A 23,018-nucleotide genomic window follows, 5' to 3' on the forward strand; every position below is an offset into this window, starting at 1 on the left:
TTTTGTTTTGGTGTTGGGGGAAAGCAGATGTAGGATTGAACAAGGGAAGGCGGAAGCAAGAAGATGAGGATGGCCACTCTCATTTGCTTCAGTGGACTGTTTTCAATTCCTATTGTTAGAAAAGTGAGTGTCAAAGAACTGGCTATTCGAGAGAGTGTTGGAGATTTTGGCAAGCAGAGATTCTTTGGAGCCCAGGTGGAAAGTGAAGTGCGGAGTTGGGGAGAAATGCTCATGCCTTCTGCAGACTGTAAGTTTTGGGAGCTTCTGGAGGCAACTCCCTTGGCAGGCGTGTTGGAGTTCTCAGGGCCGGCAGTGCCAGAAAAGAGGCTTCTCAGGCCCGAGTCTGTGCGTCATAGGATATCATGTTGCTCCTTTAAGGAACTGAACTTCTTGAAATTTTTGAGGAGTTCTTGGCCATTCCAGGCTCTTGCTTCTCCATGAAAAGGGGCAGAGCAGAGATAGCTTCTGACTTAGAACCTCAGATGGATCAGTCGGCCATGGACTATTCCCATCTGTGCTATGAGAAGTGGCATTCTGGTGGGGATTGTGTTGAGGCATAGGTTGTTCTGATTACAAGAAGAGCAGAGACTCTGCAGAGGGGTGGAGAATGTTATAGCCAATACTGTCCAAATCCATTGCATTTCGAGGTAAATGGGGAAGAAACAAAAAGATCCAGGTAGTAATCTCCACAGAGAACGACACTGAACCTTTGTAGGCACGTGGGAAGAGTTCTCTCCCCTTCCCTTTTCTCCTCCCCTCTCCTCTCCACCCTCCCTTTTTCTCTTCCATTCTCTCCTCTCCTCTTTTCTCTTCTTCACCTCTTCTTTCTTTTCTTACTTTCTCTCACAGTTTATGTTTCTAAGAAGCAAATGTTAAGAATAACAGAAAACAATGAGTTATAATCCTTGTCAGCTTTGATTGAAACTGTATCAGTCAGTTTCCAAGGAGGAACACAGGAAACTCCCTAAGTATGTAAAATAGTGGAAGCTTAATAGAAGGACTTGATTATATGCATGATGAGAGATCTGAGAAATGAAACAGAAGATAGAGAGGCAACCCAGAGATTAGCAACAAAGAATGCCATGCCAAGAGAGACTAAGGGAGGGACATTTTTATGGGATCCCAGGGATTGAGGGTCATCTAGTGGAATTTGGAACTGTGGCTGGCCTTTCCTGCCATGAAGGCATGCTGGAGACACAGCCTGAAGAAAACAGAGAGGTAGAAATATCGGGCATTTCCTTTTTTCCTGCTCTCCAATTTTCCCACAAGTTACTTCTCTTTAGCAAATGCCAGAGGCCCACTGGGAACTTGGGGAAGGCAGCCTGCAGGAGTCAGCACATCCTTGTTACAGGGCAAAACATGGTGCCAGGGAAGAATAGATTTGAGAACAAATGCACAAAGGAGCAGCCTGCTCTACTTTATAGGAGGAGGCTTCTAGGTAATGTGAGGGAGGGTGTGTGTGTGTGTGCGCGCGCGTGTGTGTGTGTGTGTGTGTTATGAGTGGTGGTGGTGGTGGGGTGGGAGTTTTTCAAATTGAGAGAAATTTATAACTTTACTGCTAGAAGAGTTTATGCTGGCTTGATACTCAACTTTCAGACCAAGAGATCATATTCAAAGTGAATTCATTTCACAGACTTCAACAAACATTACACTCTGCCACCAGTTCAACTGAGCTTATCTAAGATTGTATTCAAAATGAGTGATAGAAGATAGAATTTTTTTTTTTCTAAAATGCAGAAACAGCCAAACAGTTGAATCAAATGATGCTTGGTCTTTACACTGAAATGATAATACTCATTTCTCTTTAGAGTAATTGTGGAAGAATTAAACTTATAGGAAGCAGATGTATTTAATGTATTCATGATGTTGTCACCAAGGATAGCAAATTCATTTGGATAAAATACAAATTTGCATAAAGGTTAACATAAAAATCAACTATTTAAGCATTGAAAATGTTTAATTAACCTTTATTTTCTTTTTCATTTTTATGTGTCTCTTGCTTTTTCTGTTTTCAGCCAAGAGAGACAGTACTGAAATGTCATTTTAAAAATGTTGATTTTGCAGTATTTCTCTGCCCTTGGGAACAGGAAATACCTAGAATTCTGCTAGTAAGATGGTTCTCATGAAATTTCTAGTGTAATTTTTATAATGAGGGGGATTAAATATGTTTGGATGAGTATCCAACTTTGAGAACTTTGTCACCCTGATGCTTCAGACCCATTAACGTTTTCCCAAAATGTTCCCTCTTCCATATGTTAGGGAATTACATTTAAGATCAAGTAATGAGGATAATTGGGTCTATGCTGGTTTTGGATTTCATACTCCTTATGAATGTGAAATAGATTAAATAAAGGACACTTGAGAAGTAATGAATTCCAAAAATAATATCAATTGTTGTACCAAAAGCTGAGCAAGTGACTTTTCTACAACATTAAAGTGGTGTTGACCTTTTCTCTTCAGAAAGAGAGAGGTTGGGGCTGGGTAGTAAGTAACAGTCAGCTGTCTAAAGGCCTCTCAGGCTACCTAGACAGCATTTTGGCTTGCATAGTAATCTGGTCATCTGCGTCATCAAACTGATTTAGCAATAAATTCATAAAACAATGTTACATGAAGGCCAAAATTGAAAAAAATTATGCTGGTCTCCTGTCTTTCTTGTATCATGGAAAATAATTTTCTATCTTTTTGGTATTTAGTTACTTGAGATCCATTCCTTATGCCTACACTTACTCTTCCTATAGATGATTTGATTGGCTTAGTCAACATTTGAGAGGGGAAAAAAGCAAACTAATGGTCAGTGTGCCCACAGTGTTCTAGTCACTATGTGAGGTGCTTGGTAATGCTTAAGATACAGAAAAGGCATTATGATATTGGCAAATGGATAGCTTGTTTTTGTCATAGCTGCAGGCTACAGTCAGTTAACACTACTGGATGTAGATGATGGAGTGTAGGCGACATAGCTTAATGAGGTTAACATGAGCTTTGGAGTCGAGTGAGCCTTTGCCTGTTTATTCTCAAGTTCCTTCCCTTGTATCCCTCTCTGTATTGGAGAGAAGCTATTCTTGTGAATTAGTTCCAAGACTTCCTTGCTAATCAGCTTCTCCCTAGAAGTGGCATTGGAGGGCACTGGTAGGAGATAGGAGGGTGGGAGGAAGAGATAACCTAGGGTGCTTGCCTCCATATCTCTTTGCTTTTAGTAGTGACTGTGTCTCTTGTGAAACTCCAGCTCCTGCCAGGAAGCTTGTTCTTCCATGGCCCCAACTCCCACTGTCTGAGTCTGTTTCATTTCAGCTTCTACGGCATATACCTCCTGAGCTTTAGTAACCTCATCTCTTCCTTTATTTGTCCAACTCTGGGGATGATAGTCTCCAGTTGAAAATTCCTGGTTGCTTCCTCTTCCAATATTTACTCTTTGGAATCTTCTAACACCTTTGTGACTAATACCCTGTGGTAAACTCCCTCTTGAATTTCTGAGTTAAAAAACACAGGTATTATGTTCTTGGCTACACCATGAATGAATGATACAGAGTCTGATAGATTCAAGTTAAAGCCTGTGTTTGACCTGTCATGAGCAATGCATTTGGACAAGTTATTTAAACTGTCCAAGGCTGTTTTCTCATCCATATAGTGGGGTTAATACTAACCTCCAAAAATTGTAATGGAGTTTAAATTAGATTTTTATCATGGTACCTGGCACATTGCAGCATCCAATAAATCTTAGTTCTTAATCCTATAATTAAAAAACTGGGGCACTGTTCTCTAAACTATCTAATACAGAGAATCCTAGGGAAACAAGAAAAGCATCATGATTGTATGAGTAAAACATCCATTTAAGAGGGTGTGTGGGTTGTTGGAAAGGTCATGGAATACAAATTGGAGTTGTTTGGACATACTGACTATGGAGAAGAGCGGATTGTCTGGGAGAAATAGATGAGACAAGGGTGTATTCCAGGGAAAGGGTCAACTGGGAGGGGTCAAAAGTAAATGTTGGCTAAAAGACCTTAAGGCGTGCCTGTGGAACAAGAAGAGTGGGTAACAAGTAGTTACAAAAGCTGAGGGCACATAAGGATAGCTTCTTGCTGTGGGAACCATGAGAAGATTAATGTAAACCCAAAGTATCAGGGGAGGGTATTCCCTTATGTAAAAGAAAGCAATGCTCTTATACAGTTTTGATAATGTATTTGTAACATGACATAAGAACTCTCTTATGACATATTTAGTAATTGGAAATGGGAAGCTATTTAAGCAGAAAAAGCTTATAAGTTTACCCCAACTTATAGAACCACATTCAAGGAAAACCTTTGATAGTTGTCCAAATCTTAATTGTATTAGATATGTCCTTAACCTCTTTTCTTTTACTGGAAACATCATGTAGAGTAATAAAGTTTATTCATGTGACAGACATAGGATTTATGATATGTTCCATTTGTCTGAGGCTGCAATGGAAGAACATTTGTAAATATGTTTACAGGGTGACATGAGCTTGAAAGGTAGGTGCTCAATTAATGAAGATTTATTTAATTAAATTGTGTACTAAATAAAATCATTCACAACATGAGATGACACATTTTCCAAAAATTTAACAAGAGAATTATACAGAAACTGCGCCTGCATTATAAAATAATGAACTTGAGACTACAAAATTTGATACAAATGTAAGATATTGTTGTTATTCAAAAAGTAGCTTGAATAACATAACAAGAGTTCTTGGCATTAAATAATAATTATAATTTCGATCTGGTAGAGAAGGGAGTGTAAGGTGTTTGTATCTTTGATTCATATTTCAGTAAACCATGGTACAAGTGCAGTGGGCCTGGAAAATACAAATCCAAAGCAGACTTGAGTCTGCTTTTGATGATCCAACATTTGGGTGGGATGCAAACATTCCAGTTCAAGGTATGTAACAGACTGTAATAGCAACACAATAAATATACACATTAGGTCTTTCTCTCTATAGGGCTTGCCTTTTCCTGGCTGCAGAGAACAAGAGGATTAACCTGCCCCTCCCCTAAAATGGCTCACATTATCTTTATCCTCAGGCTAAATCTGATACCAAGTAGACTGCATATACAGTTGCTTTGGGTCCACTGCTTGACAAAGGAAGCCCCATTCTTTGTATGTAGAGGCATATAGTACTTATTCTGTTAGCTACCATGAGGGACACCTGTTGCCTTTGCTATTTGGGAAAACTAGAGATAACTTCTCACTCATAAGGTTGTACTCTTCAAGAGTATTGGGAATACTTAGGAATATATATTTGGGGATAAAGACATGGAAATTTAAAGCCAGAAGAAAAATTCCGGTGACTCAGTCTTATTTACACACAGATTGAAGTTAATACGTTTAGTTAACCTATAATAAACTATATAACCTGTATAACCTATAACACTTCATGAAATTTTCCTTTTTATGAACTTACACTTTTTCATAGGATTCTTTGCTGATGCTCCTACCTTATCTTTTTCAATATTTCAGATCAACTTTCCCTGATAATTTTGTATGTTGCTTAGACATACCTGTTGTTTTATTTTGGGGAAAACAACACAGAAAGTCCTAAATGAAAACAGAGTGGAACTTCTTTCAACTATAACAATATGCTGAGATTTTTATTTTTATTTCAGCAATATGCTGAAAAATAAATAAAGTTTCAAATAGCCACTCTGAGAATCCTAAAATGCTCAAAGACATTTTGGCACCATTGATAGAAAATTAATTTGTGGTTTATTCAAATTATGCTACATGAGGAGAAAATAGCTCAGTAAATGAGTGGAAACCAATTTCTTAATGTTTCTCACTTGCCTAATTGTTTTCCAAAGAAATAAATAAAAAACACTCAAATAGAAAGTTCATAAAAGCATACAAAACATGCTTATGGCCACAGACTTCCTCTCATGCTTTCATAGCTTTACATTTTATTTTTGAACCCATTGCATATATTGCTCCTCAACATTATCAACATTAACAAAACACAATAGTCACCCATTTCCAATTGTTTTCCCCTTCTCCTACTCTTTCTTCTTATATCCCCCACACCCCTCCTCCTTTTCCTTCTCTTTCTTCTACCCTCCTCCTCTGCCTTCCCCTTTTCAACAAAAGAATCTTTATTAAGCATTTTCTGGGCATAGGATACTGTGGGCTCAAAGGGGGGCTGTAAAGAGTTCACTGAAAGAATAAAGGGGGTTTCAGAAATTAGAGTTCATTGTGGAGAGTCTTTGGGGAGGATGGATAGTGGAGGAATGTTCAAGAAACAATGAATCCATGTCTGATGGGGAGAAAAGAAGTAGAGGAAGTAATGAGAGGAAGGTAAGTGTTGGCCGGATTATAAAAGCCCTTGAATGCTGTTTGGATTTCATTCTGTAGGCAATAGAGAACAGTCAATGGTATCTGAATGTCAACATATGTTAAAGAGTGATTAGGGAAGATAAACGTATTAATTAAAGGTTCAGCTGGTCTAACAGAAACCATCAGTAAGAGTGGCTTAAACAAGATAAAAGTTTATTTCTCAGTTTATTAACAGTCTAGACCTAAGCAGTCCAGGCTGGTAGATTGGCTCCACAGAGTCAGGGCTTCGGTATCTTCCCATCTTACTACTTCACCATCCCTAGGGCTCATTCTTGTTCACATGGTCCGTGACAGCTTGCTTCTGTTTCCATATGACTGCTACAGGAAAGCAGGATGGAGAGGGCAGGTGTCTAGCTAAAATACAGAGGTTCTATTCATATAAAAATACTAAGAAACAAGGGTCAAACATAATTAACCTGGCAGGCAGCAGTGTGCAGAATACACTGAGACAGGGAGTCTGTCTTTGTCCCTTTCAGTCCCATAACTATCCTAGAACCAGCTTACAATATATAGGGTTCTGAATCATATGTTTCCTGGCTCTTTGGGGAAAATTAAACTATTTCATGGATATATTTGGTTACAAGGAGATGCAGAATGGTGCAGTGGAAGAAGTAGCAGACCGACTGTCAAGTGAGCTGGGTTTAAGTCTCAACTTATAACTTCGGTGACCTTGGGCAGATTACCCAAAATTTAAATCTCAGTTTATTGTCTATGTATAAGGTTATAAATACTTTTTCCTTCTTGTCACAGTATTTGAAAAAGAGAAAGGTACTATAATTCCCTTGCTGTTAGTACAGAATATAGATGTAAATATTTATCTATGTATATGTATGTGTCTGTATTCGATAGATTTTAAAAGGAATAACAGAATAATATAATCAGGAACAAGCATGAAAATAGCTATGATTATGACTTTGATTTTTTTTTCTGACTGATTTTTATTTATTTCTTTATACTTAGTGCCTGGCATATGATAGGCCCAAGACAATTTGGTTAAGTTTATTTATTGATAAATAGCAAGTTTTACCTTAAAACATCACATCCAGATGTTTTTAGGGAAATGATTTCTATTTATTTATAGTTTGTCAAGCCTTTTTCCATTTTATGTCTCTTTATTAACTCTTTATAGTAGACTACATGGTAGAAAATAAGTGTGGTTTAATACAAAATTTCTCCTTTTTTATATTATCAGAAATCTAAAAGTGTATCAATTTAAAAAATACTTATCAGTTACATTTTTCATTCTCTCTCTCTTTTTTTTTTTTTTTTTTTTTTTTTTTTTTTGAGACAGCGTTTTGCTCTTGTTCCCCAGGCTGGAGTGCAGTGGCGCTATCTTGGCTCACTGTAACCTCTGCTTCCTGGATTCAAGTGATTTTCCTGCCTCAACCTCCCGAGTAGCTGGGATTACAGGCACCCACCACCACACCCGGCTAATTTTTTGTATTTTTAGTAGAGACAGGGTTTCAGCATGTTGGCCAGGTTGGTCTCTAACTCCTGACCTCAAGTGATCCACCTGCCTTGGCCTCCCAAAGCGCAGGGATTACAGGAGTGAGCCACTGTGCCCAACCTCATTCTCTCTTGAATCATCTTTTCCTTTAGGCCTCCTCTCATTAAGACTAAGCCAAGGCATGGTGGCTCATACCTGTAATCCCAGCAGTTTGGGAAGCCGAGGCAGGCGGATCACTTAAGGTCAGGAGTTGGAGACCAGCCTGGCCAACATGGTGAAACTCCGTCTCTACCAAAAAATACAAAAATTAGCTAGACATAGTGGCATGCACTGGTAGCCCCAGCTACTTGGGGAGGCTGAGGTGAGAGGATTGCTTGAACCTGAGGGCAGAGGTTGCAGTGAGTTGAGATCGTGCCACTGCACTCCAGCCTGGGCAACAGAATGAGACCCTGTCTTAAAAAAAAAAAAAAAAAAAAAAGATTAAGCCAAGAAGGTTTTTGCCTTGGAAATGAGTCTCAAAGATGAGTTTTCGAGTCCATAGTATTAGGATGGTTTTCATATCTAGTTTTTTTTTTTGAGGAAGAAAAGAATTTATTAAATTTCTAACTCTCTCCCACAATAAACATCAAAAACCAATCCTTGCATACTTCCTTCAGAGAGTTTTGTTGTAAGCCATTGTATAGAAATATTGGAGTCTGTTTTAAGGAAAGTTCTCATCAAGGTACTTAGGTTTTTGTTTTTACTTATTTTGTTTTCCCATAAACAGAAAAAGGTAAGAGGAAGAGAAACAAGAAAACAGATGTTATTGTCCTACTTTTCCTCTCTTGGCCAAAACCCTAAGGAGTGGTAGTGAAAGGCAGAAACACCCAGACAGTTTTGGGAAACTCCCAGCATAGGGAGGCTTGCTCCTCACTTCTCAAACAGGGAACATTGAAGTCAGCCCTTTAGAGAATTTGTTTCTTTCCATATGTATTGGAGTCTTATGATGGCAGCCAGGTTAGACAGGCCACACGTGATGTGCTGGTAACCTGTAGTCTGAGTGTGGCCTTTAGGGATTCTAAATATTTCTGTATCCCTTGGCAAGTAGACACCTAAGCACTAAAAACAGGACAAGGAAGTGGCAGAAGGTGTTAAACTGATCTATGCCAGGCACTAGTTTCATTTCAACAGATACCAAGGAAGGATTCCTAAGGGCAAGACCAGATCTACTGCTATGTGGTAGACAGGGAAGAAAACAGCCATGGAGGATATGCGGAGTCTCCCCACTATGCAGATGCCGTCTTTCGAAGATGGAGCAGGAGGGAGAAACTCCTAAATAAGTGAGACACTTTCAGTTGACTGAATTAACTCAAAGGAAGTCATTCTAATTTGAAAGAGAAGGGTTTTGTTTTCCCTCCTGCCTAAAAATATGTTCTGGAAAAAAAGTTATAGACAATGGCAAAAAAATGTAGGATATATCTGAATTGTCATATATAGTACAAGTTTCAGTTCTGCTACATTTCAGTCCTACTACAAGTACTTAAAGTATCTAGTACCATCCCAAAGTGAACACTGACATTTGTTGACAAAGTATATACTATTTTAGTCAGAGATTGCATAGCAAGATATTCTCTTTTATATAAAAAAGAAGCCATTGATTCTAGAAGCTTAATAATTTCTGAATTTCTTCATGACTAGGTGGTAGCGTGGAAAAATTTAAACCCTTTAAGAGAAATCCAACTGGCCATGATGAGCATTTGCCAAAGAACTTGGAAGCTCCATTAGAGGTTACTGAGCATCCTGTGGAAGGCGCAGGATGCAAAGGTAAAAAATGCTTATTGCCAAAGGTAGGGCCTGGAGGCAGAGCCAGGGCCCCAGCTCCATTTGCTTTTGTGCCTGCTGTTTGGCTTGGCAGAAGCAGACTCTTTTCCAGGAGGGAAATGACTTTTACATCGGTCTGTAGACTAAGAGGATATAGACTCAAAAGAAAGGAGGATTGAGTTGTTCTGACTAACTAGGTTTGGTTCATTTCCTTGGGACCTCCCCAAACACATTGATATTTTTGTAAGAATTAAATGAAGGCAGTGATGGCAAAAGAAGACATTGTAATTGCTGCCTGAGTTTCCAGTTAGTGTAATATCTGCTTGTTAATGTTTCTGAAATGGTTCTGTGAAGGAAAATCCCAAAGAAGTCATCTAATCCATCTTCCTGGTGTGCAGGATCACTACCTACTATTTATCAAAGATAAGGTAGTTACATCTGACCTGAAAGAGATACTTTGGAGGAAGCATCACTGCTGAACAGGCCTGTCCTATAATTAAGGGTATATGCCAAGGAGCTCATAGTCAGGGAGATAGTCAAAGAACACACATTTACCATGTAACAAGTATTTTGGTAGTTGATCATTCATGTGTCACGCTGTTGTTAAACACTGTCCTTGTGCCAGTTTCTGGGCTAGGTGCTGGGGACATCAAAGAGATTGTTATCTAACTGGAGTGGTAAGTTTAAATGTTCAATATGGTGAAAAAAGTTCTAACGGAAGGGCTAACAGAGCCCCCAAGTAGCATGAAGAGTGATGATTGGGGATCTGGGTTGGGGAATCAGAGAAAGCTTCATGGAGAAGGTGATATTTCTGAGAATTTTTTATAGATTGCCACATGAAATCACCTCTGTAATACAACAGGTGCATTGATGAATATGCCATTTTAGGGTTGTTTTAAAAAACAAGTGAGGCTGGGTGTGGTGGCTTGCTCCTATAATCATAACAGTTTGAGAGGCCAAGGAGGGAGGATCACTTGAGGTCAGGAATTCAAGACTAGCCTGGGCAACATAGTGAGACCTTGTCTTTACAAAAATTAAGAAAAAAAAATAGCTGGCTGGCTGCATTGGCATGCACCTGTAGTCCCAGCTACCTGGGAGTCTGAGGTAAGAAGAGTACTAGCACCTGGAAGGTCAAGGCTGCAGTGAGCCTAAATGACAGAGTGAGACCCTGTCTCCAAAAACAACAAAAACAACCAAACAAAAAACAAGAGAATAAAAGTGAATTGATCAACAGGAGGGATTGTCTTTAGAATGCGTTTTAAAGTTAACCTGAAATGAAAAGATTAAGCCATTTTTCATAGCTTGGTTTATTTTTATTATTGCTAAGGTATAACCAGCTCTATCATGTTGCATTGTGCTTGATGACTTGGGGAATGATCATTATGAAGGTCAGAATCTGCTGGAGCAAAGGTATGAAGGGAAATGAAGTTCGTCAGAGATATTTTCTATTTACTTCATCTTCTCATGCCCTTTATCTCTTGGACCCTTCTCCTCTTTCCCTTGACAATTGTGATGTATAACTGGGGTTCACCCATTCTTCTCTCTCTTTGCTGGTTAGGAAAGAAATTGATAATCAAATTGGCATTTAGGTTTTAGAACTTAATGATTTAACCCCTACTTTAGGAACTTTGATTTTCTTTTTTTTTTTTTATTATACTTTAAGTTTTGGGGTACATGTGCACAACGTGCTGGTTAGTTACATATGTATACATGTGCCATGTTGGTGTGCTGCACCCATTAACTCGTCATTTAACATTAGGTATATCTCCTAATGCTATCCCTTTGATTTTCAAAGAAATTTATAGGAGGAAGACAATGCTTAGCTTAAAAAGAATGATAATGATAAAATGTCTGATATGAAGACATTTAGATGGTAGAGAATGTACTTTTACCAAGTGTCCTTCCAAATCCCTTGAAGAAATTCTTCCCCCTTTGCTTAGGTGACTACCTTGATTTACAGCCCTCCCTGAATATTTCCCTGAAGGATTTTTAGATTTAGTTAAGCTATAATGACAGAGCCAATAAGACTGTTAACTCCTAGTGTAGTTATGATATATTTACACTTTGTAAACTCATGAATGAATTCCATGACTTAAGGCTTACTTATGTATGTGCAAGATCTACATTTTTATTCCCAGTGTAGACTTGAGTGGTGAGGGTAAAGAAAAAGGAATTGGCAGAAAACGGTATGTGCATGTGTTTACATATAGCCCTATACATACATGTATGTGTATGTATTTATGTGTGTGTATGTGTGTATGTATATGTGCATGATATATCACACAGCATGTCATTGCACTACATGATGTTGATTGTGGCACCAAGAATCACAAGGTCTGGGAAATTTTCATTCAGTTCTTTTTGTGTCTGGCACTCTCATTTTCTACCCGCAGGGCATGTGAACTTTTCAGCTTATGAATTGATTGCTTATTTTTAGCCGTTTAACCAGTTGGGCTCTATCAGTCCAGAGCAATCTGATTCTGGGATGATTTCCTGGCAATACTGAGTGCCGATCCTTTTTAGAGAAGGCGTGCAATCAATTGTTATTGACAAGATTTTGATGGTTTTCAGTTTCCTTACTATGTAGTTCTATACACGTTTTTGTATCAATGTACATTTCCTTTGTTATTTTAGTTTATTTTCTTGTTTTATATGCTATTACACTATTTAAGGTGTTTTTTTCCATCTTAATTTTCCAAAATAATCAGTGGAGAATTCTCACTGATTTTCCACTGATTATTCTGGAGAATTATCAATATGTTGATCAGTATTGAGCCCAACTACCAGTACACTCTCTTTTTCCCCCTTCCAAATTTTAATTTATTTTCTCTTCCTAAATTTCAACAAAATTCTAAAGCTCCCACTATGTCTAATGAGAAATTCTCACTGTATTTAACATTGTATTTGTTTATTACTTTCATTTCAGTTGCTTATCATTTCTTATGAATGTCAAGTGGAAGAAACAATGTAAAAAATTTAATATCCCTGCAACTCATAAAATCATAAAATCTAATCTTCAGTTTGATGCAAAGTTAAAAAACAACCCAAACTGTCCAAATGTAACTTCTTGGAAGCACTTCCAAATTGATTCCAAATATTCTTTTGTAGCTGTGGGTCTTATTTCCCTCTACATATTTGTTAATTTTCCTTCCCCCACCCCAAGTTTCAGAAAAATGAGAGTTCAAACAAGTACCATATGATCATGGAATCACATAGTGATTAGGTTACATAAGACTTTCATGGTTATTTTATTCATCTATTCATTGTGTTTTTAAATCTCCTTCATATACAGACATCCCCTCTGAGAGATAATCTGGCTTATTCTTGAATTCTTCTTAAGAGAATTATTAACTTTCAAAACAATGTAGCTCATATTTCAACAACTATGTCAGAAATATTCTCCTTTCATGACCTTTCTGCTCCTAGCCTTAGTTCTAGAGTTATCTTAGAGTTATAACCTTTTTGGAGTTATCTCGAACAAGTCTGATTCTTCGATCCCATGCAAACCTTCAACTGTTGTTTGTCAACAACTATGGGTCCCAAAGTCTTTTTCTCTCCTCACGTGTCCATCATTTCCTGTTTCCTTGATCATTGCTTACATCATACGGTAGACTCTTGTTCTCAGGACATGCTCAGTTTATAGGCTTCCTAGAGTGTAGTGCCCTAAACTGGACACAAAACTCTGGGTTTGGCCAAATAGAACTATCATCCTTCTTCACTCTAAAATGATAAACGTTCATCAACATATCCCAAGATTGCATATTAGGAATTTTGGACATTATATTTCACTGTTGGCTTATCTCAGGCTTGCTGTTGATTTAAACCATAAGTCATGTTTTCACCTTTCATGCTGAGTCCTGTGTCCTTCAAACCATAAGTCATGTTTTCACCTTTCATGCTGAGCCCTGTGTCCTTCACTACCCAGAACTCAAACTGTTTTTGGACTTCAGTGAAGTATTTTAAAATTGTCTCCTTTAAATTTCATCTCATTGTATTCAGCCTGGCTTGAGAAGATGTTTTTGGTCTTTTTTTGGTCTTAAATCATTCATAATAATTTCCAGCTTTCTACCATCTACAAATTTGGGATACCCATCTTCCACATTTTTATATGAATTATTAATAAAATTATGTGTTATGAGATAATTAAGAAAATTTCTCTCTAGGTTGCCACTGATACACAGATAAATAACTATTACGTAGCATACAGTTATTCAAAAATTACAAATGCAACTAGTCAAATGGTCATCTCCCTTGTTTTCCCATATTATCAACTAAGCTATTTAGAGAGACTTTGTAAAATGCAGCTGTTACATGTTTCATAGCTATTACATGTGGCCTTTTGGCCTGCCAAATAGGAAAAACAGGTTAATCTCATGTGGCCTATTAATGAACTCATGCTAACTACTAGTAGAAACTAGTTTCCGTCTTCTGAGTGAGGATAGCTCACTGTCCTTTGGTGTGTGCTATTTCCATCTCTCACTCAGTTTTGGAATAAGAAAGACATTTGGTGGGTCTGCAATACTCCTGATCCTCTATTGGTTTTCCCATTTCCTCATGGGCACACATCACATTTGCATTTCTCTCAGCCACAGGCATTAAAATTCTCTCTGATAGCATTATAGAGCTTGTTTAGCGAATGTAAATGTTCTCTTGGCACTTACGTAAATTTTAATACATTTAATAAACTTAATTCCCTCCTGCTGTGTTTGTAGCACAATATCCATTCTGAAGAACATTCTCCACAGAGAAGATGGAGATCAAATGAGAGATATGGGCTTTCACTGTCTCTCCATTTTCTATCAACTCTCAAAAGTGGTCTTCAAAGTGGTCTATAGGTCTTCAACATTCACTGTTAGAGGAATAAAAAGATAGGCTGCAGGAAATACTTTCAAATCACATATCTGATGAGACGCTTATATCCAGAATACAAAAGAACATTTGAAAGGCAATAAAAAGTAGGCAAAAGATTTGAGTAGACACCTTACCAAAGAAATAAATGGATGGACGTAAGCATATGAAATGATGTTCAACATCATTAATTAGCAAGGAAAGGCAAATTAGAGCCACATGAGATGTCAATGCACACTTACTAAAAAAGCTTAAAGAGAAAACTGTTCATATCCAGTGTGGGTAAGGCTGGAGAAGAACTGGACCTCTTACATTGTTGGTGGGAATGCCAATGGTTTGGTCACTTTAGGAAACAATTTGGCAGTTTCTTATAAAGTTAAATATACACTTAGCATACAAACCTAGAAATGTTCCTCCCTAAGTATTTACCACAGACAAATGAAAACCTACATTCCCACAAAAACCTGTATGGGGATGTTCACAGTGGCTTTATTTGTAATTGTCAACAACTGGAAATAGCCCAAATGTTTCCCAAATGTGATAAAGTCATTCAATAGAATAATACACAGCTACAAAAAGGACAAACTATTGATATATGCAACAACATGGATGTATCTCAGATGTATTATGCTAATGAAAATACCAGGTCTAAAAGGCTGAATACTGTCCCATATAAATGACATTCTTTCAAAGGAAAACTATAGAGACATAGAACAGGTAGGTGGCTGCCAGGGGCCGGCATGGGGAGTTTTTTTGGATGGTGGAACTGTTCTTTATCTTGACTGTGGTGCTGGTTACACATGATCATATGTGTTTGTCAACCCATAAAACTGTATACTAAGAAGGGTGAATTTTACTGGATCTAAGCTAAACCTCAGTTCAAAAAATGAGTATGTAGTTTTTTGTTCTTCTTATCTAAATATATTTTGTTTTTGCAAACAAAACCATTTTAGTTTTTCTAACATATTGTTAGCTCAGCCAAAAGATCTTTAATAATACCTGGACATAACTTCAAGCCTGTCTTGGTCTGTTCAGGCTGCCATAACAAAATACTCCTATAATTGGTGGCTTATAAACAATAGGAATTTATTTCTCCCAGTTCTGGAGGCTGGGAAGTCTAAGATCAAGGTGCTGACAGATTCTCACTTCTCCATAGATGGCCTTCTCTGTGTAACTTCACATAGTGGAAGGAGTGAGGAACCTCTCTGAGGTCTCTTTTATAAAAGGACTAATCCCATTCATAAGGTATCTGTCCTCATAACCTAATCATCTCCCAAAGGCCCCACCTCCTACCATCACCTTGGTGGTTAGGATTTCAACATATGAATGGGGGCAGGTGAATACACATTTAGTTCATTGCAGACACTGACCATTCAGATCTCCCTTTCCAAACCCTTCCCTCAAGGATTTTTTTTCTCATCATAGAGTTCTTTAGTGTATATCTGATTATAGTCCTCAGGATCACAGCCCCCTAACAATCTTTGCTGTTTTTCCCATAGATTAATATAGCACAAACCTAAAGGCCAGATTTTTAAAAAAATTTTTTTCAAATACCCTTGAACCCTAGCCCCAGTTTAACATTTGGTAAGGGCTCTGCAATGATGAAATACACACAAATTAAATATGTCTGGTATGACCACATTTTCCTGGTGCTTTATAGAATCGTGAGGTTTTAAAAACCACCACTAGTGCAGATCGGATTTTCCTTGTTTGTCAGTGAATATGGAATGTGGGGTGGAAGCATAGAATCATAGAATGTTCAAGCTGGAAGACACTTAGAGTTCATCTAGTCCAATTCTCTATTTTACAGAATCAAAAGCTTCGTTGCCTGTTGGCCATTATCTGGTAACTTCAGGCACTCTCTGATCTCGCATTCCTTGGGCTCTATCCAGACCCAGGTCCAAGATATGCTGTGCTTCTAGAGAAATGCATTCCACTTGGCTAAAGCAAAACAAAACAAAAGCCCAGCCACCTATTCTACTAGCAGACAAGAGTATAAATATGCAATTCTGAGGGTGCATCAGCGATCAGCTATGCTGTGGTTCAGTAAAATGAGGCTTCTTTAAGTGGCCCTTGGGTTTCCTCTAAGATTATACATTTTGGGTTCCTTTAAGTTTTCTGGTGGTCTAATAGTAAGGACTTTAGATGATATATTTTATGTATTTATTTATTGAAATTTAACGCAGTTCAGGCTGAATATCATCCTGGATGTTCAGAAGTCTCCTTTCTTTCTTTCTTTCTCTTTCTTTCTTTCTTTCTTTCTCTTTCTTTCTTTCTTTCTTTCTTCTTTCTTTCTCTTTCTTTCTTTTCTTTTCTTTCTTTCTTCTTTCTTTCTTTCTCTCTCTTTCTCTCTCTTTCTTTCTCTTCTTTCTCTCTCTTTCTTTCTTTCTTTCTTTCTTCTTTCTTTCTTCTTTAAAAAAAAAAACCCACCTACCTCCAAGCCTGCTCTACATTGTTTAGTAAATTTCTGAGAAGGAAGTTCAAGGCTCTCTCAAAAAGGAAAACATAAAGTTAGGTTTTCTGCTGCTCTTGGCTTCTCAAGAATAAAGTTTGTGGCAAAAGTACAGAACCACCAAGGTTTGGAGTTCTCACTACTGAGGATGGATGGGTGACATTTGAGGAGATAGTCTCAATGGGAGGAAAACAAGGCTACCCAGCTCAGTTGTTTATTTCCCTTTCTGTCAACCAATTTACTAAGAGAAGCGTCTGGTTCCTCAGTTTATTTGTCCTGTTGATTATTTTCCTTACAATGATGTTTCCAAAACATGATACTGTCACTTTTAATTTTCACGTCTCTCACCAGAGCCCTTCCACTCTCTTCTGGGCACTAGCAAAGTCACTGTCCCTGGGGCATAAATTTCTACTTGAATTGAATTGGCAACTGTTCAGGTGTATGGAGCCTCTGAATGTTGAGAAAATGTGTGCTTTTGTGTCATTCTCTCTAAAGTCTTGTCCTTCTTGTGTCCAGGGTACATGGAAGAGCTAAATTGTTAAGGTGACTTAGGTTTGCTGTTTTCCCTTTTTGTTTTCTTGCTTGAGAGTGCGGATATTGTTTGGACTGGAAAAACTCTCATTAGAGCTTGATTTGGGGGCTGGGCAGGGCTTGCTGGGGAAGCACTTATTTCCCTGTGAAGCTGGCCACCTTCCTTTTCAGAGTTCCCTTTTGGAATTTCTCTTTGACATACTCTTCTAACTTCTTCACTCCTGCTCTGGTTGGCAAAGACCCATGAAATGTGAATATCCTGTGGGCTGCCCTTGCATCTAGTCCTTGCCACTCTCTGCCACCCAGGTCCTATCAAGATCCAATCTCATGCCCCATAATAACACTCCTTAGATGTGGTCTCATTTTCTTACTTCCTCTGAAAGGACAGTTTAATCTGATAAGTAAATGTAAGGTAAGAAACTCTTGTAGATTTTAACAGCAGCCATCCAGAGACAGAGAATCTGTTAGTGCTCTCTAAACTAACAGAGTATCCCCAAGAGGAAAATGGGGAGAGCTGGGGAGGGCATCCCACATTGAGGGAGCCTCCTTTGCCCACCCTGGCCTTGGGACTGCCCATAGCATTTCAGAACAGTGAAATTTATACCTGCTCTTGGGCTGCGTGTGGCTTTTTGTGTTCACATGGGCCTCTAATGTCTGTATTTCACATCCCATTATCTTGAGCCTTACAAGCATCAGCAGTTCTGTGGCTCTTCTGGTGAATGCTGCTTGTGAATAAGCCTCTCAAATCACAAAATGGGATGAACTTTCACTAAGGGAAAAAGCAGGGGCAATATTTAGCCAATTCCCAAAGCCACTTGGAATATATGTTGATTTATTCTTAGGAAAAACAAGACTAGAACAAGAAGTTTATTAAACATTAAAATTATTTAAAAAGTTAATGAATAGCCGTTTATTAACATTCTTACCTCCTTCTTCACTTCTCCAAAAAGAAAGGAGCGGTATTTATACCCCAGCAGGACTTGCTTGAATACAAGGAACGCCATCTAATGAAAATCCCGTGGTGCAGGCTGAGCTGGAGGGAGCATCGTGAGTGGCTCAGACCCAGGCCTTCAAGGCAAGGGACAGAACCATCTTACTTGGTTTGCGGTGGAATATCTGGAAAAAGCATTGGTTACATTTTTTGTAACCCTTGGCTAATGAGTCCCAGTCGGTGGAGGCTGAGCTAAACACCACACAGGCAGCAGACCATCAGTTCGCTTCTCATGAATGCAAAGAAGATGTCATGGAATCAGGTCTTGTCTTTTCATGTAACCTGGCAGCTAATTTCTCCCTTAATTAGTTACAACACCATTTATGCAAAACAAAGGATTTTCTTATTTCCTTAAACAAAAATTGTGCTGGAATTCTAGAATTTATTTTCTAAGTGTGTAATTAAGCACATTACAAAAAATCATAATTGCAGGTCAGAGATTTTCTAGTGGAGACTGTTACCCATGTTCTCAGGGTGTTGACAGGAGGATATGCTTCATCTCCTTGGTCCTGCCCCCATATTATAATAGCTGACAGTTTTTTGGTATTTTTAAGTTTGCAAAGAGTTTGGATATGCAGAATCTCAAGTGGAGTTCCTTATTAGGATTCGAGGGGGAAGAAAAGAATCATAGAGTAAAATTTTAGAATATTACTGCTTGGGAGGCCTTTGGGAATCATTTAGTCTAGCATTTTCCAAATTGTAACCAGTAGAATACGAGTTCTAAAAAATGATATTTGAAAATAGAGTTACAGCTGGGTGCGGTGGCTCACGCTTGTAATCCTAGCACTTGGGTAGGCGGAGGTGGGTGGATCACGATGTCAGGAGTTCCAACATCAGCCTGGCCAACATGGTGAAACTCTGTCTCTATTAAAAATACAAAAATTAGCTGGGCATGATGGCACGTGCCTGTAGTCCCAGCTACTTGGGAGACTGAGGCAGGAGAATCACTGGAACCTGGGAGGCTGAGGTTGCAGTGAGCCAAGATCCTGCCACTGCACTCCAGCCTGGGTGAAAGAGTGAGACTTCATCTCAAAAAAAATAAATAAATAAAGAAGGAAAATAGGGTTCCAAAATCAAATGGGTTTGGGAAACATGGGACACTGTTTCCCCTCCTGGAGATTTGCAGTTCATATTAACATATTATAGGCTTTGGGGATTCCCAAAATGAAAAAAAAAGAAAAACAGCATTAAGTTTCTTTTAATGCAGTATTTCCTACTTTTATTTGATTATGCAATATCTCCCCTCCCCTCCTATTTTTTTTTTTTTTTAACATTTAAGGAAACCAAAGCCTTACAGTTACACGGTTAATTGGTGACAAATCCTCGATTTCACAATTCTCAGGCTCCAGATTATTACATCACTTGCTAAGGACTATGAAGTACTCTGACTGACTCACAACTGAGGACTTGTGGAATAGTGACTGGGCCACGCGACTGCACTCTCTTAAGATTTTGGTTTGCCAAGTCATTCTGAATCTAATGATCTTCGGGTGATTCCCCAGACTGAGGAGGAAGCAACAGCAGCTGTGCGTTGGGCCCACAGAAAGAATGGTTGAAGACTGCAGTGTATTTTGAGTTTCTGCTTTGGAGGGGAGGGTTGGTCCTGATGCCCACAGACAAATGGCCTCCTGGTTGCAGTCAAGGCCAGCCCAAGGCAAGTCAGTGAAGATGTGAAATGTGACTTCAGAAAAACTCTGCTCTTTTTCCATTTTACTTTATAATCCTTGATATAAGTGTAGCTACACCTTCACATCCTCAGTGCTTTTGATAAAAATTCTGCTCTGAGAGCTTTTATTCATATTAAATTATAAGTGATTGATAGCTACAGTTAAAGTGTTTCCTACCCCACAGGGATTTCCATTCCACCCTAAACACTGTGCTAAAAAAATAAAGCTCTAAGGGTGGGTCTGGAGGCGAATGGTGAGGGAGAATTTTTTCCCCTACATGGGAACATAGGCTCTGAAAACCACATTGGATGGACACATATCCTTTTCATGTTTAAATAAAAAATAAACATTTCTGGTACAACCCAATTTAATACACATGTCTTAACATTTTATTTTAATATTTCTAGTAAAATATCTTTTTTTTGCAAGATGGAGTAGCCTTATTGAGTCCCTAGGGTACAATGTGACTTGATTCTTCACACATGAAGAATGTGGTTTCATTTTCTCAGTTCTCTGATAAGTAAATGTAAGGGTTCTCTCTCTTCTTTGAGGAGTTGGGGGAACATGCTCAGTGCTGCATAGTACTATACACTCATTAATTCCTTGACAGTGAGTAGCTGTCATATTCCGGACCTGGGGAAAGAGAGACACCTAGGTCATGGCTTTTGTCCTCAAAGAGATTACCTTCAAGAGGAAGCATTCATAAATTTATATAAACAGATAATAATAATTTGATAATTTCTATAATGGAGATCTATCCCAAGAATGTGGCAATAAATCTTCATGTCAAAATGTTTTGAGTTCTTTGACAAAGTCAATTCTGTCTGAAAAGTACTTTAATAGAACACAAATTTTATGCTATTTTTCAGGCCTCAAATCTAGGCCAGAGCCATGGGTAGTGCTTAATACATAGATAAGTTTCCTGTATGATGTGTGTGTGAGGTGAAAACCTTTCCACCCTTACCCTACTCCCCCCACTGCCATCATAAATGGTACAAACTTTTAAGGTGACATTTGTGTTTAGTGTGGTCTGAAGGCCTTTGTTATTGGAGAAAGGCAGCACACTAAGATAGCGAAAACCGTGGATTTAAAAAATATTAAGAATTACTTGGACAGCCAGCAACTTCCTTAGTAATTTACAATAGAAAAGAAAGACTTAAAAAAAAAAAGGAAAATGTGGTCATTAGGCCTTGACATCTCAATTAGCTTTTACTAAAGCTAATCCACCCAACTACGTTTAGAACATATTGGTTAGGCACATCATCAGGAATTGAGATGGCAGGAATCAGCTAAACTTGCTTAATCAGGGCCTTGTTGAATATCCCAGCAATGTAAAGCCCCAGACGGCGGATGCAGGTGGTAACCAGTGTCCCTAGGAGTTGTGCAATGTGGAGACAGTATCCTGTCTATGAATGTCTTGGTTTACTCTGTGTCCCTCTTTTCTTACATCTGCCACATGTGAACTCATAGGTCGTAAGTTCAAACAGTTGAATTCCAGAGCTATAAATGACGTGGATTCCCTCTGGGAAGCAGTATTGGAACAGTTTCACACCCAGTTTTTGAAACTGACATGTTTGGGTTTAAACCATGGCTCTGCCCTTTACTAGCTTGTGTGACCTATGAAATGGGGAGATTTATAACACTAACATATAATGAGATCATTTAGGCTAACCACTTAGCGCCTGGCACAGTATAAATATACAAATACATGTTAATTGTTATTATAACCTTATCTCCTATCCCTCCATTTAAAAAGCAGCTTGGGACTCAGTAATGTGAAAAGATTTGTCTTATGTCTTTTGTGGCTAGTCAGTAACAGTCAGAATTAATTTAGTGTTGGCCTTAATTGAGCCGTGTGATTTGCTCAATAGAATTTTATATTTTAAGCCACCTTTGAACAACCATATAGTAAGGCTCCATTTGATCTTTCTCCTTTCTTTTCACACGTACACCATGACATTCTTTTTGCAAACATTTCAGTAGTTTTGGTATTGGGCTTTGAATTGGTAGCCTTAATATTCTGTTTTTCAAAGTCTGTTTTCTGTAGAGCTAAACCCACAGTGGACTGTGCTATTACTCTGCCCAGATTCCCTCAAATCCCTTTTACTGTTTATGTCTGTGAGCTTCCCCTCTTTTGTTTGTTTGTTTTTCTCCTAACAGTCCTCACTTGCAACTCTTCTGGAGCTGTGCAGACAGCCAGAAGTGTCCGGGATTTTGTGTTCCCCGATCACTCCACTCCACTCCCCTAAGCCCTTAGCCCATGAGTGTATCTTCAGGAATATGAAGGCCCAGCCCCTGTGCTACTGGTCAGGACAAACTCTGAAGTGTGGCTTATATTCCAGACTCCCTTTGGGGATCAGGCTGAAGCTAGGACTTTACCTGAAATCCCACCTTTGCTTGGCTGCTTTTCCTTCCCTGTCCCAATTTCCTGGTTGGGAGTGAATCACTCCCACATTTGTTCACATTTTATCTCTTTATTTATTTATTTTTTTGTTCGATCAGAGTCTGCTTCTGGAACCCAAACCTAAGGGACTCAGCTATGTTTGTATTGACCTACTATCAATAAAGAAGATCCTTATTTAAGAACAGGCCACCTTCTGTTTTACACATACACTTTCTGACCCTAGAAATTGTTCAGAAGGTGGAATGTTTTGCTGTTTCAATGAGATCACATGTGTAAAGGCTCTTTGTACACTGCAGGAGCTATAGAAATGTGAGTTATGATTGCTCAAATTTCATTCCCTTTGCTCTAATTTTGAGTTAGGGGAGAGAAAGCCGGCCTGTAAAGTACATATCACAGTTTCTCTTTCTCAGCTTTCAACTGCATGGGAGTTTGTATTTCTATTTCTAATACTCCATTTCCTCTGCTGATACCCTGCCAGGGAGGTGAAGGTATCAGGTCAGGAAGTAGACTTCTCAGAATAAAGAATGCAGAATTGGAAT

General features: G+C 38.5%; 2 long non-coding RNA genes across 2 annotated transcripts in view; both read left to right on the top strand.

Annotated features, from left to right (window-relative positions):
- The window catches only part of LOC131383255 (uncharacterized), a 216,543-nt gene that overhangs the window by 120,423 nt on the left and 73,102 nt on the right, over positions 1–23,018 (top strand). The gene's annotated exons all lie outside the window — the stretch shown is intronic.
- LOC131383256 (uncharacterized) lies at positions 4,789–18,618 on the top strand. The gene is made up of 3 exons (XR_009213149.1): positions 4,789–4,893; positions 10,914–10,996; positions 18,368–18,618. It is a non-coding gene; the product is annotated as an uncharacterized LOC131383256 (long non-coding RNA).

This window comes from Hylobates moloch, unplaced genomic scaffold, assembly GCF_009828535.3.
Source record: "Hylobates moloch isolate HMO894 unplaced genomic scaffold, HMol_V3 SCAFFOLD_4, whole genome shotgun sequence".
Lineage (NCBI taxonomy): Eukaryota > Metazoa > Chordata > Mammalia > Primates > Hylobatidae > Hylobates > Hylobates moloch.